Below are 13,787 nucleotides of genomic sequence, written 5' to 3'. Positions count from 1 at the left end.
AATGGATTTTAAACATAAGACTAACTTTTGGGGGGCAAATAAAAAAAGTATTGCAGACTATATCGTGTGACATACAAGTCATTGTGACAATCTGTAATATATTTTTTGTATTCGTTTTAAGGTAGTTTAGAAGTTATTTACGAAAAAATACCATTTCGTTTATGTCCAAAACTACGAGGACTCATTTTTGAAACAATACATAAAATGGCTCTTTATCTATAGATTAAACAGGAAAACTTATAAGTCTGCGGTCAAGCGTGAGTCGGACAAGAAATAAAAAAAATTATATTTAAAATATGCGAAGTACGGAACCCATGGAGCGCGAGCTCTATTCATACTTGGCCGATTTTTGGATTTATGTTTTTTTTTTTTTTTAAAGGGTTTTCTAGTGTCTAGTGAAGACACAAGGCCCTCGCTATTGATACGGGCGACCCTGTGTCCGCGGTGACATATGCGATAGGTTTTTGTGGTTAACAATTATCAGATTTGTCATCGCTGTTTAAAGAAACGGCGATGCTCGATATAAAAATCCGATTTTGATTTTGTGGTTGTACTTGTGCTTGTGGACATATGGTCCCCGCAGAGATACGGGCGGCCATATGTCCGTCGGTGTGGTTTGGGATATGACAGTTAATTATAGAAGAGTATATTTTTCGGAATATAACAGTATTACTTTATTAAGTTTATAAAATTATAATAGTATGAATTTACAAATATGAAGTAATGTGATGATAATTTAATTTACTATATTTTATATTTGTTAAGATTTGTAAGTTTGATTGAATTGCATCGTTAATGAATGAATTGAAAATGTTACGTATTACAGTTGATACACATTTAACACATTAGGAGAGACGTGGGAGAGACAATACCCAACTCATGTCGCTGTAAAACATTAGCATTTGCTCATGTTTGAGAATACAACCTCTTATTTCTGACGTAACCAGGTATACTTAGATAGATAGATCGAAGTAACTAGTGGTAGATATAATTGGCATGAACTTATTTAAGCATTCTAAGCAATTCATACAGTTTGAACCGTGCGTACATGTGTTGGCACCGAAGACCTATCTAGCAGTGCAACTTTAAAAGTTCAAAGGCGGAGAGGGCGACCGAGTTTGACGAAACCTTAGCCGAGCCAGAGTCCTTCAACAAATTCAGTCAGGCCAGACGGGTCTTTGTGCTAATCTCAGAAGGGACAAAAAACCGTCGGGTTGTGGCCCTTCTTACACGGTCCCCCGTGTCGGCCGACGGGCCGTCGGCCGCGCGGCGTGCGACCGACGTCGCGTCAGAACCACACAAGTATACTATACGTACACAGACCCACCAGTACTCCGCGCGGCGGCACTCGAGGTGCGCGTGTCGCTTTTCGAATGCTCACAGTAACACACTAACGCGCAACTACTGCATTTTGCATTTACGACAACAATCGCAATTTGCTAACCTGAAAGTGAAACATTGCTGGCGTTCCTGTGCCCCCACGTAAATGCTCGTTCCCGTCTGCGAGGAGAAAAATAAACATAGCACTTCGGTAAGTTTATTTATTGGTCGCTTAATACTTTAAATCTTTACTTTCTATCGCATGTGATACACTGTAAGTCGGCCCTTAGGATGCTGGGGATCGAAAGGGATTAAAAAATCTACTTTAAAGCACTTGTATAAGTATTTACTTTGAGAGCATGGTGTGGATACTTCTAAGTAGGAACTTTTAAACAAGTTATGCTAATTTAGTTGCGCTACTGATGATTTTATACTGTATAAATAATCATCATCCCACACATTTAACCGATATTTATAGCGAAAGCGAATTTTTTTCGAACCTGAGATGTGCAGTGATTTTGAACTGTTTCCGATAGTGAAGAGACGCTCGAGCAATTAGCGTCCACATAATTAATGATTACCCATAACCGTTCTAGCCTAGGAATGCGCTAGCGCTGGGAATATGCATTCCGGTCACTCGATTGCAGTTTTACAAACATTCCGTTTGGTGCATAGATGATTGGCATTCACGAGAATTTACATCCAATTTCTACCTAGTAGTTACCTACTTACTGGACAAATATATGTATCATAACACTTTTGTTACCATATAAATAAGGATAGGTATACCTAGGGTTGCCATACGTCCCGCGGACTGTCACCGTATTGAAGGGTCGCGTCCCGTATTCGTACCTGTTCCGTTTTTGTCCCGTATATAGATACCGCTGTAGAATGCCTATGGTCACAATCATCTCTGTGTAAACCTATGTAAGTAAAGAAAGGGAAGTAACAGAGCCAAGGTATAATATATCTATTTTCCCGTATCACTTCCGAATAATTATGGCAACATTGGCAACGCTGGGGATACCAGTATATTTGGCACTTCATTGACCGTCGTCTACATATTTGATATTGACTATCTACGTAACCCAACAATATGACAAGATTCTTAACAGGAAATATGTATGGATAATATTTTAATATCCTTGACCGTAAGTACTGTATCTGTTTCGACCCGCTTATCTAATTCTACTTTATGAAATATAGTATATGTACTTACCGACTAATATCATTATTAAACTCGAATAATGATGTTTGTAACCAAAAATGACAAATTTGTAGTTTATGTTGTTTTGGTAAGGTATTCTAATGAAATGTTTTGTTATTAAACGACTGCAGCGCCAGCTGCGCTGCGTTCTGCGTTAAGAACGGAGTTTTTGATAAGTTAAGTCGTAGCGCTTTTTTAGATCATAGTACGGTTGTCATTTTTTTTAAGCAATCTTGAGGACTGGCGACTGAGATCATAATGCTATCTCCTTTACCCTTGTTAAGATTAACCAAAAGTGAAAGAGATGGCATTATGACCTGACCCGCCACTTAGTTTTGCGGCAAGTACAGGCAGACAGCGATATATATTTTGTTATCGTTACTTGCTTAGCTATACTGTAAGATTTCTATCGTCTATCGGTATCTTACGGTATTAGCGTTCCATACCAAAAAGGTACAAAAGGAACCCTTATTATTATTATGTCTCTTACAAATTCTCGGGACCACGGGGTCCCGGGCATTTGGAAGCGGTGCGTGGGGGAAGCCAACACGTAGAGGCCGCTACTGCGTACGTGTATCAAGCAAATAATATTTATGGAGAAAAATGGGAACCCCCCCCCCCCCCCTTATCTCCGAAGTTTACCGAAGATCAATTATGAAATTTTTACATAATATTAATATTACTATAAATTATTCAGGAAAAATATAAACAGGCCTCTTGGTAACTTTTTTAAATTACTTAACAAAAAACATTTCCGAATTCAGTTTGTAATTGAACCAACTATAAGAGTGTTTACTCGTATTACACTGGAAATTGCTATTACATTAAAGACACCCTTTTTATTAACTATGGGAAATGCCCAATATGAAGAGGGGAAAACGGTCAATTTTTGAAATCGGTTCACATGATAGAGAATTATCCTCGAAAACCAACATACGTGCATTAGGTACATCGCGCAAATAACTTAGAAAATAAAATAAGTTATAGTAATCATCTGTATATATCCATTATGTATATTGTTATTGTAAATAAATATTTAACTTAAAAAAAATTACACTTACAAAATTTGCCGACAGATGATGCTGTACACAATATACGTAGTTCTGATCAAAAGTCTTTCCCCTTAATAGTTACACGAGATAATGCAAAGTTTGTACGGAACCCTCGGTGCGCGAGTAAAACGAACTCGCATTTGACCGGTTTTTATTAATATATCTTATCGCCCCGTCTGTGACGCTCTTAAGCTTTGTGCATTTATCCTCAATGCATGGTTACTGACTTTGAGGAAACCGTTAGGAAGTTCAACTTTAAAGTCTTTTTATTCGTTAGTCAACAAACAACTCTGTTTCTTTAAGGTCGGTTAAAAATAAATTTAGTTACTGCGGATGAATATAAAGCAAGTGTTAGGGTAATATCCTACTGGCCTCGGATAAACTAGAAAACTTTACACAGGAAGATGACGAGTGAAGGATGAAGGTGAAGTTCATGAATACTTTAAGCAAGTGTTAACTGGGTAATATCCTCGTACATACACCTGCCTCGAATAAACTAGAAAACTTTCTGCATGAAGATGAAGGGAGAAGTTTTATAGTACCTAGGTAACTAAGTAGGTAACTATCTACCAAGCTGTTCAGAAATATTTTTTAAGAAAAAAACCGCTTTCAATGAGGGAGACCGATGAAACAAAGATTATTACAATGAAATTAAAAAGACAGCCTCCTGTGCCTAATGAAATAGAAAACGTGGTAAAATGTTTTTTGTCACTGCACCCACCTTGACACATTTCAGATTTGCCCTATGGTTGACTGGTAAGATACCCGCAATAGGGCATTCGACTGTATTTAAAATAAACTATTTCACACCATGCATGAAATAAAGCACCAGGTAATTATTAGAAAAATATAGATAGCAGTTATTTTTAAACACAAGTTCTATTTAATAAATAGGATAGAAATATAAATGAAAGAAAATACAAAAATCACTATATGCATGCCTTTAATATTTGAGGAGTTTCCTCAATTCCTCATAGATCCTACCATCACATCTCGAGCTTGACAAAAGTTTGTCTAACAAACATAACAAGGACGACAAATCGCCAAGCGGGAACTATGCGTCGTTGAAGAATTCCATTCAGATCAGCATCAACAGTTCAACTTCATCAAATGTCACTTTTTTTTTAATTAAAAATTTTGGTTTGTGATGAAATTACAAAAATCAATATATGTATGCCTTTCACATTTGAAGAGTTCCTTCAATTCCACCATGGTACCTAACTACTAGTAATCTTTTTCCCAGTAGGGGTACTTAGTAGTTACCACCAAAATTTTGTTACAGTGCAATACTAATAAAAATATTAGAAATAGTAGAGTATAAATAAAGAGTAATTTAGTATATAAGTTGATTAGTGTTGCGGATTTGTAACAACTAACTAGTGGGAATAACCCAGTTATCTTGCTCTAACTCTATCCAACGAATGCCAGAGATATGACGTGACCCCTCGTAAACATGATGTCATCCGCGATCTGTACCCCTAGTGTAAATAAATTCGATTTCGAAACGTGACGTACGCGTTTGCGTTTAGTCTCATTTTGTATTGGATTTAGAAAGAGCGCGCCAAGCGGGACGTTTTGGAACCTCAAAATCCTATACAAAATGACACTTAACGCAAACGCGTTCGTCACGTTATGATGTCGATAAAACTTACACTAGGGGTACTGTACCCCTAGTGTAACTTTGTATAGGATTTTGAGGTTCCAAAACGTCCCGCTTGGCGCGCTCTTTCTAAATCCAATACAAAATGAGACTAAACGCAAACGCGTACGTCACGTTTGGAAATCGAATTTATTTACACTAGGGGTACTGATATCTTACGCATTTAAACTTCCTAACGTAAAATTAGCTACAAAAGATACTTACACCTAGATCGACCTTAATATTGAAATTAATATGTAAGTATATGGGACAGTGACAGTCCATATCAAAAGGGACCTTATGGCGGTCGGCGCTTACGTCGGTCGCGTAGTGCCGCATTAGTGCCGCGCATTGGGCGCCGCTAAGCGTAAGCGCCGACCGCCATAAGGTATTTTTTGATGTGGACTGCTACATATAATGATTACTAGTTGTTGTAATACTTAAAAGGAGTTATATCTCCTGGTTTCGTTGTTGAGAATAATATCTTCCGAGAGTTCCGAGTACTAGTCATAAAATCGAAAAAAGGCATATAGTTAATATGGGTCTCTATTGTTTCCCATAAAGTTTTAAGTCATAATGTATTGTTTGTCCGCATTTTCGTTAGTCATAATTTGGTTTTTCTCAGAAACGCGTAACTTTTCAGGATTGCCATAAAACAAACCTAACCTAACCTAACCTATCTATAGGATAATCTAAGGAAATTCCTGAAAAGTTAACGGTTTCAGAGTTATGACTAATGATAATATGACTATCATTACATTATGACTTTCAATAATTATGTCAAACAAAGGGATCCGAGTTAATATAGTTAATAAACGTAAATTTTTTTAATTTCATATAATGTCAATATCCAGAAAGGAAAATGGTATTTAGGTACCGGTCAAAATTGTTTTCGTTGTCTTGTTTCTAACCACTCTGTCACGCATGTATGTATCTTCTAGCAAATAAAAAAATCGAGTGCTATTGTATTTTTTTCTAGCTGTAGATTATATTTAACATGACAAAAACAAAATTTCATCTCATAGTAAAAGTTCCGTCACTTTTTTGGGGACAAAAAAATAAGACAACGAAAAAAAATTTGACTTCGCTATTACAATTCAATGCGTAATTACCTTGGAGTGGTGGTCAAAATCTATAAAAATAGTAGTTCCTTGGACAACTATTATTTTGTGCAGGAAGTAATAAGCATTAGACGAGTTAAGTGACTTACAATTTCCTACGACGTAATGGGTACTATTAGTGATGTAGGTATAGTTGCCGGGAACATTGAACAATTTAAAAATAAATTTTAGATTAGGGTAAATCTACTGATGTTCGGGAAAATTTACAAAATTATTCACTATTCTTAAAAAACCATTTGATCGGTTAAAAAATGTTTAATAAGAAGGAAGTGTTTCTAAGCAAAGGGCAAGGTTGCATTCCTTCATTTATGTACACCGGGGTTATGGCTATGTAGGTATATATAGGTATAAAAGCGGCCTCTCCGTTTTTTTTTGTAAATAGAACCATAGACATAGTCATATATATTAAAAGCAAAAGTTAGAAGTACGTAGCCCTATTCATAGTAGGGACTATTCATTTAGCCGTCTTAAGTATACAGATTTCGATGTGGGGTCGGTTAGAACGAATACTAACATTACCGCTATAAATTATTTATTAGAATGGTAGGTACACCTAAACCATAAAATCAATGGTCTTACTAGTAGGCACTTAAATCGCAATGTGTTAAAAGTAATTGAAATTTCACTCTTCAGATTCGATTATGAGTATGCATGAATCATATTCCTACAAAGTAGTTGGCGAAGCATATTTCAGGAAAACATATATAGTTGTATTACTGTAAATATATGATATGACAATACAAACATCTGTACACTTTTTCTTATAAGTATGTAACTATTCAGTATAGGCAGGTAATTGAGGTTATACTTAATCAGATTATATCTACATACAGTCAGCATCGATAGAAGAGTATGAAAAAATGAGTAGAAGACATGATTTTTGTTCAACTTGTTTGTTAAGCTATCAGATAAAGATACTTCTGGCACATATTCCGCGAGAGTCCACAATTTTATAATACAATAACCCTACACTAGCAGAAAGTCTCCATTTCAGAAAGCTAACTAAATTGCAAAATGGCTACTCCGCATAATATTTAACCATATCGCCGACGGATGGACTATAGCTTTACTAAAAAAAACTATAAGTCATCACATCGAAATTGATACTATAGTTGAGCCGCTTGTTATTATATAATGAAGCAAGCATAAGTAATATTGAATCACTATGCACACAGAATACACACATATTAATACTAAAATGTTCAATTGTCTATACTACTAAAGCGGATGAATTTTTAAGTCAATATGAAAAGGCGAGTGTCCACGACCGTACACACAGTGTCGGTTTTGCTGGATTGGTGAGAAACTCTATTCATATACAGAGACCAGCTGTACCTGACCCCTCGAATACAAATCCCGGCATTATGCGATTTGAATCCGATGATTTTATGAGGTCATGTTACAGTGGTCAATTCCCCCATCGAGTATGATATAACTATGGAGCTACTAGCACGTGACGCGACACACTTGGCCGCACATCCCTCCTATGACATTCCCCCGATTTTATTTTAAAGGGGGGTTTTTTGTCACGCTTTATGAAGGCATTTCCTTTATGTTGGCATTATCAAGCTTAATTAAGCGCGTTTTTAAGCTATCTTCAAAAGCGCTTTGTTCAAGCCACATAAAATCTTACAAATTATAATAAGTACAGGGATTATTTATTCCTAACCATTCGCCACAAGGCGAGTGTAACATATACAATATATTCATAGGTCACAATCACAATTAATCATATGCGACTTTTATTAACTCCGAAATCGTAAAAACGCTTTCTTATTTTCAGAGTTTTATGGGACAGCTGACATTTCTTTCGCAATTTCGACATTGGTCTCGTACTCATAGTAAAAGAAGTTCAATATACATAACTTCCATAATATGCATCCCATTCGTATATGTAGTATGGCTGGGTGTAAAGTAAGGTGGTAAAACAAGCAGTTGACTAATACGCAATAAAAATTGTAGGCAAAAGAAACAAATGCCATTCATCGTAATAAAAGTAATAATTTAAAGAATGTTGTTATAATAATTGTAGTAAGGCTCTTCCAAGCTGAGATTGCAGCTCCATTAAGGTGACTTCGTCATTGTTGCGACATTGCTGGCATGCTTTATCTTTTTGCCCATGGTTGTTGGGATCACTGAAACAGTATTTTGTCAGTTTTTGAACACGAGAAATGCAATAAAATCGAAACGTCACGTGTGCCATTTTTGTCTGTCAACCTTGACCCATCGCTTTAATTGTATTTTTTTCTTTTAGACTTGTTTTCAGTACTACATGCGAATGGGCACGATTGCTTTTTGGCCCACTATCAACGTACATCGGACATAAACGGAACCAAGCTAATAATCAGGAGTTCTATTTTTGTTGATGTATTAATCCTGTTCCTGTTCCTGTAGCCTTCCCAAATGGACCAATAGATAGATCAGGGACAAACCAGTACTTTTCACTTACCCGCACGCTAATCAAGTAAGCGAGTGCGTTTATATAAGCATTCTGGTTCCCGAGACGAGTTCACGTTGTTTAGTTAACTGCACAATACCTCCCTGAGCCTGCATTCCTCCGCCTTGAAGCTGACTAACAAATTACCTGTAACTTATTATTTTCGAACTGGCCGAGCGTCCTGCTGTAAATACGTTGGACTAATGCATATCGTAAACGGATCAGGAAATATAATTTCCTTGCTTTTAAATTACTGGCATGTACATAACGGGAGAAAATGATTGCGAATATAATTGTAGAATATTAGTTGGAATGATGCACGTGTTTTTAACAGGGGAACTCTGTGCAATACGGTCGATGTAATTATATGATTACCATTTCTTTATTCCATAAAAGCTAAACAAAAGAATATGTATTGTTCAATGGTCCAATGCCTGGGGCATAACATAGAACCGGTTAACGTTTCCAAATATGGGGCAGTGTGCCCGTGCCAAAGTATGAAATAGACATCAAAGTATGAAATGTATTAAAACATAACCGTTCAATAAGAATTTTGAAGAATTATAACAACTGGTGCCCCCATATTGGCTGTTATAAATGTTATATAACATTGTGTGACAGGAACAACATGATAGTATTGATAGTGTTTTATTATACTGTTTCTGTCTCACAATGTTATACATAATGTCCTTAGCACCATAATATAGATCACAGGAAGAGATGTACTTGCGTTATTTTTGCGCTGCCCCCTTGAGGTGTGACATGCGCAAGCGTTGACATTACCCTTCACCGCGAGGTCGCGGGGCGGACCGGCACTGGCGGCCGTCTCGGCATACGGCTACTGCTACTGGAAAACGGAAGGGAAAGCCTTCTTACATTGACCCTGGTACCCATATTGACCCCATCATTTTCAAGATTTTTTTACATTTGAAAATGCTGAGTTAATATTTTTGATATCACTTGATTTTTGCGAAGTGAATTTTAGCTACCAACTACAGAAAGTGCCATCTCGTTCGGTCATCTCTACACTATTATATGTACAGTCGAGTTCATAAATATGTATACATATTTTCACCTTATTGCAATTGATTAAGGTTAACAAATGTATACATATTTATGAACTCGACTGTATCTCTATTCCTTAAAACATGTTGTATGTTAGTTATCTTCAAAACCTACTTTTTTATTCATTTTGATGCGTACTATTTATTTTCTTCGAATAAAACTACTTTAACGCAAACATATTAAAAAAAACGCTTACAAAACTTATGAAAATATGGTTATTGAGACAAGTAAATGGGCTTTGCCACTATGTTTCGGCTTTCGTTCCATTTTATTTAATTTCTAGTATTTCTTGCAGCAATGTATCTTTATTCCCATTGCTCAGTTGGCCTTCGCATTTCTTCCTATCCGAAAGGTATATGGTGCAAAATGATTCTATAATGATCGTCGCGTGACAATGGGAAGGCATTGCTGCTATTTCAGTATAATAATTGCTCACAATGATGAATAGGTAATTAATTAACAACATTTTCAGCCGCGACTAATGTTTTACGAAACAAATCCGTTTATAATAACTGCCGTTAGTGTAGTTCATTATTAAGTACTAAGAAGTAGGGTGTTTACCACACCAGCTCGTAAAGTTTCAGTTTATTATTTATAAACTGATGAGGAAGCAGCATTTTATCCACAATAGTTGGGCAAAGTTGATGCATATTTTGAGTTGCTTCTTCAAGTTGACTGGGAGAATTAACTTTTACGATTTTGAATGATTTTTTTTTGTTTTACAGTTAGTATGTATTTTCCTCGCGTTTATGTACTGAACAATTTTGTGTTTTATATACTCGGTAGCTTTTTTGGTTAACCCTCGTGCCTTGAAACCCTCGTGGTTCAATTCTGGAATCATTCGCTTGCTCGGGTATCAATATTAGCACGAGATGTTACACAATAACTTTGCCGTCTTGTAAATCAATAAAATACGTCCAAAAACGTTCGTTAGATCCGACAGTCCGTCTAACACAGCCTCCAAACAGACTCTACAAATAGTTTGCACGTATATGTCTAGATATGTCACTTTGGACACTGACAGATCGGTAATCGTATCGCTGTGACATCATATAAGCATTGTTCGAATGGGGCCGCTAATTTTAATGTATGTATTTTAACATTCCACATAACAAAGTAACATTTTACAAAGTTTTTTAAGTACCTGCTTTAAGTTACCGCCAAAGGAGTTATTCACAAAAATTCCGGTAATTAAACTTAAATTGCTCATTTGACCTCAACACTATCCAAAACGATATCGACATCGACCCAAGGTTGATAAGTGGTTAAGTGTAGTAGACACTCGATTTAAAAGGGCTGTTTGACCTCATGCGCCAAAGTAAACTTCTGGGTACAGCATTTTTGGAGGTATATCCAAAAAACCTCAGTAGTTTCAAAGTTTTTCTATCTTAGATCAATTTGTTTTACTTTACTATTCTAGTTATTAATATTTGAAACAAAAATATAAGCAAAATGTAAATTTAACCTACTCGACACGCAATGGTAAAAAAATCTGCATATTCATTCACCAAATTAGGGTTTCACGCGGATATTAATTTTAATTATATATGTTTTGGAATATCAGTACTAGATAATACAGCTAAAAAAACTCTCACGACTGGACAAACTAGAAGTCTTCAAGGGCAGTCTCCTACAACTGACTTCATCAAATTCAAAGCCTGCCTTCATGACTCATGACTAACTCTCATGTCCGCCTATGATCTCTCAACACACGTAACGTATCTAATCAAAACAAAATATCGGATGTTTCAACAACACTCATATTTTTGCATCGATAGGCTAACAGCGATCAATTGGCCATGTTAACATTTCCGTTTCATTATTTACCAACAGAAAACTGAACCAAGCAGAGTATATAGATATAGGTAATAGGCAAAGTATTAGAGTGGATCGAGGGGCTGTGTTTTCGTAACCACCACAAGGAACAGAGACATACGCAATGCGGATAAACTGAAACACATTGTAAAATGGTGACTTACCATATACAATACATATCTTAGAGGAGGAGGAGAGGAGATTTATACGGTATAAATTACCGGAAGTAAAGTTCTATACTGATAATTAAGTGCTTATTCCGAACTTAATTTCAGAGCCTAAAAAAATCCTTCGATGATATTTTGATGTTGAGGACGGACAAATGTTTCAACAAGTACTAACTTATATTTTTGCCGTCAGACTAACGAGACTTATCTCGTCAAAGGCAAAAACAATGTTTTATTTAATATTAAATTCGTGTCTTTGTACACAGAACAAAAAAAACCTTTTTTGAAACAAGAACCCGATATATCTCAAGTGATCTATGTTGGCCTCAGATATAACTATATACCTACCTTGCACTAAGATAATCTCACTAACGGTTCAAGGATGTTAAATTCTCAAAATTGATTGAAAGTCTTCTGACAAGATTTTGACTACTTGGGTCAAGATTTTTTATTTTATTGAACACAATGCAAGTTTACAGTGTCAGACCAATTCACTTACATGCTAGGAAAACATAAATTATCAAGAATAATAAATTAATAATGCTGAATCAAAGACATACAAAAATATAAAAATCATGCGCATAAAAATGTCAAAACTAATTCAAATTGTCATTTCACTTACACGAAGAAAAAAATAAAATAAAATCAGGAATATGGTAAAACAATATAAATAAAATAAATTAAATTAAATGTCGAAAAGATATACATACCTAAATTAGGACCGTAGGGCTGGCTCCTTCCTCGCCCAACGGATCGGCATAGCGATCGAAAGGGGGAATGCAGCCAGCCTTATGGGAACCATTCCACAGGGCTCTGACCTGGGTGATCTAGCTTAATATAAACATATTGGGCTAGGTCACTCATGTTATGGTTTTTTTTTTAGGTTTTAATTTTATTTTTGTAGGTAGTTTTAATTTTAGGTTACTTTTTATTCTAAGTTTGTTTTTATTTAAATGTATAGTTGATAATTAAATATTGAACAAAAGTATTAAATCAAAACTGACCTTTTTTATTTGATCGTTCGTTATTTGATACAAGAAAGTAGTTCATTGGCCAGAAACGAGTATATAATACAATACATTTTATTTCTTAGACGATGACTTTTTCAAGTTAAGTAGCTTATATCGAAATTCGAAAAGGTCATGAAATAAATAATATTCATATTAAGGTTAAATCGCGTTCAAACTTTAGTATCTAATTTAATCGGATAAAACCAACTTACCTTTGCTGGATTATGTTGGTGCATGAGCGCCAAGGAATCGAAGAAGATCCCATCTTCCCCTCCACCCTCCACCTCCTCCCGGTCTAACTAAAATGCTAATGAAGAACGCTACGGCTTGCAACAAGTCCCAATGCCTTGTCCACCCTACTCGTCTTACACGGCTATACAGGTAAACAAGACGGTAACGTGAGCTGTGTGCTGTTCCTTGTCATTATACTAAATGCCGTATGCCGTAAATGAGTACTTGCATCCACGCATTGACAATTACCAATGCGTATAAGCTCTGGGAACCTATTAATTAGACTGCAGACTTAGAACAGCGGGATTCACTTCCTTTGAAGTAAGTAATTTAAATTGACTAGTTTGGCTTAATGTTGAAATGTTATTGAATATGAATATATTCTGTGACCTGTGACTATAAACAAATATTTAAAAAAAAGTAAAACCGACTTCAAAAGGGATAAATTTCAATAAAATGTTATCCTGTTTTATAGGCGCTAGCAATTGATATGTTTGAAGTCGGCGCGAAAACAAATCTTAAAAGCGTTAACACACTATCGAACCCAACCCTTGTGTAGTAACTATTTGGCTTGGCACCGACTTCAAACATATAAGTTGCTAGCGCCAATGAAACCGGATAGTATTTTATTTATTTTAATTATCCTTTGTGTAAGGTTTTAATAATTTTTTTTAATTTTTAGTTTAAGATTTTGTTATTATAAGTGATGCATCATCCTACATT

At 35.7% G+C, this 13,787-nt stretch overlaps 1 protein-coding gene across 2 annotated transcripts in view; it reads left to right on the top strand.

Moving 5' to 3' along the window:
• Nucleotides 1-1,308: 1,308 nt before the first annotated feature.
• LOC133523174 (beta-1,4-glucuronyltransferase 1) overlaps nucleotides 1,309-13,787 on the top strand; it is a 73,923-nt gene continuing 61,444 nt past the window's right edge. For both annotated transcript variants that reach the window (XM_061858655.1, XM_061858658.1), the window contains exon 1: nucleotides 1,309-1,531. The gene's annotated coding sequence lies outside the window, so the exon portion shown is untranslated. The remainder of the gene's footprint in view (nucleotides 1,532-13,787) is intronic.

Source organism: Cydia pomonella, chromosome 1 (genome assembly GCF_033807575.1).
Source record: "Cydia pomonella isolate Wapato2018A chromosome 1, ilCydPomo1, whole genome shotgun sequence".
NCBI lineage: Eukaryota > Metazoa > Arthropoda > Insecta > Lepidoptera > Tortricidae > Cydia > Cydia pomonella.
This window is presented reverse-complemented; position numbering and strand designations above follow the sequence as displayed.